Here is a 2,500-nt window from a genome sequence, read left to right on the forward strand (position 1 = left end):
TGCCGGCGGGAGACAACACGCGGCCACAAACAGTGGCCGGGCAGCTCCAACGCCAGCGCCACAGAGGGGCAGAGCCCCACTTGGGTGCCAAAGCGAACTCTCCCAGCACAGCGCACGCGCCAACACATCCGCACAGCTGCGATACAAACCACCTGCGAGAACCGCGGGGGCGACCGAGCAGCAGACGGCGTCGCGGCGCCGAGTGCCGGGCGGCGGCGCATCCTCAACGCACACAGTCCTCAATCGGACCAGCACACTGCAGATGTCCACCGCGCTTCGCACCGGGCCCGCGAGGACCCACTTTGGCCGCACGGCGCCGCGCGTTGGGTGCGCCGGCGCGCAGCTGCGCCGCCTGCCGCGTCCGTCGGCCGGCGCGCCTGCCACTGGGCGCCCCCACCAGCCGGCTGTAGCGCGTGCGCCCACGCAGCGCGCGGCCAGCACGCCGGGCGCTCCCCCCTCACCGGCCGGGGACGGTCCCACCCAGCCACCGCCGCGTATCGCTTCATACCCACATGCCCACTCACGTTCGTGGGTATGACGGGTGTCGCTGAAGCAACCAGTTAATACCTGTACCGATTGTCGCAATCAATGATTCACCTCCAGCGTATACAACCGCGCAACAACGGATTTCCAGTTCATTTGCGTAACTTGGGCAGCAAACGTAGACGTCCATCTACATTTGCAAATTCAGTGGGTCTTGCATGCCTGGATGATATGCGTCACGACACGCCACATCAGCCCACATACATGCTGCGACGTATGCACGAGAGAACACGTGGAAGGTGGCCCGCGTACGTATGCGAATGCCATTGCACAGCTGCGAAGCTCATTGAACACGCAAACTCCCGCCTGACGAACTAGAGGCGACAGGGGAGCGATATAAGTCTTACAGCAGTACACATTACAGTGGATAGCGGGACCATGTGGAACGTACGCACCACTCGCTAGATGTTGTGAGGGTACGCACCGTAACATGAATCAATACGCAGGACACCAGAGAGTGCGAGCACTGACCTATGTTGAGAGGGTTGCGATTAGGCAACGCTACATGAATGTTTCAATTCATATAACAATTACAGGTTAGGTTAGGGCGCAACGTGCGTTAGGTTAGGGCGCAACGTGCGTTAGGTTAGGGCGCAACGTAGGTTAGGTTAGGGCCCAACGTAGGTTAGGTTAGGGCCCAACGTAGGTTAGGTTAGGGCCCAACGTAGGTTAGGTTAGGGCCCAACGTAGGTTAGGTTAGGGCCCAACGTAGGTTAGGTTAGGGCCCAACGTAGGTTAGGTTAGGGCCCAACGTAGGTTAGGTTAGGGCCCAACGTAGGTTAGGTTAGGGCCCAACGTAGGTTAGGTTAGGGCCCAACGTAGGTTAGGTTAGGGCGCAACGTAGGTTAGGTTAGGGCGCAACGTAGGTTAGGTTAGGGCGCAACGTAGGTTAGGTTAGGGCGCAATGTAGGTTAGGTTAGGGCGCAACGTAGGTTAGGTTAGGGCGCAACGTAGGTTAGGTTAGGGCGCAACGTAGGTTAGGTTAGGGCGCAACGTAGGTTAGGTTAGGGCGCAACGTAGGTTAGGTTAGGGCGCAACGTAGGTTAGGTTAGGGCGCAACATAGGTTAGGTTAGGGCGCAACGTAGGTTAGGTTAAGGCGCAACGTAGGTTAGGTTAAGGCGCAACGTAGGTTAGGTTAAGGCGCAACATAGGTTAGGTTAAGGCGCAACATAGGTTAGGTTAAGGCGCAACATAGGTTAGGTTAAGGCGCAACATAGGTTAGGTTAAGGCGCAACATAGGTTAGGTTAAGGCGCAACATAGGTTAGGTTAAGGCGCAACATAGGTTAGGTTAAGGCGCAACATAGGTTAGGTTAAGGCGCAACATGGGTTAGGTTAAGGGATGGTGTATGAGGGGGGGAGGGGACGAGGTTCGTTCATAGTGATGATGGTAAGTGGACGCCTGAGGCACCCTGAGATGTGTCACGTCAGGATGCACCTTTGGCTCAGGGGAGGTGGTGCGCCGGTTCCGTGGGTGTGGCAAGGGAGTGGCAGACCTGTGTCTTTCATTCCTGCCATTGCTTATATGCTGTGAGACACGCCAGTGTGGTGGTGTTGGCTGCACCCCTGTGTAGCACATGTGTGGGTGTTTGTGGCTTATCTGCGTAATGATGGTTGTTGGAAGAGTGAGATATTCTGTTTTTGGGGTGGACCTCCTGGTTTTGTTATCATAGTGTGAATGGTGTAATGTGGCGGAGAGGATGCACTGGATGTTGTTCCATGGTGGTGCTTAGATATTGTGTCTGTGTCTGTTACAGCCAGAGAGTAGTGTGTGATAGGGTGTCTCGGTGACGTGTAGTTCACATTGTGTGCACAGACTGTCAGCATGTATAGGGACAGTTGTATGTCGTATGTCATCTATATTCCGATGGCTCTGCATCTATTAGTTATCAGCGCCATGTATCAGTTTAATCTGGTTGCAGTCTCGTGGTGTTCTATCTCTGTACAGTAGTAGAGGT

This window comes from Schistocerca nitens, chromosome 7 (assembly GCF_023898315.1).
Source record: "Schistocerca nitens isolate TAMUIC-IGC-003100 chromosome 7, iqSchNite1.1, whole genome shotgun sequence".
Classification (NCBI taxonomy): domain Eukaryota; kingdom Metazoa; phylum Arthropoda; class Insecta; order Orthoptera; family Acrididae; genus Schistocerca; species Schistocerca nitens.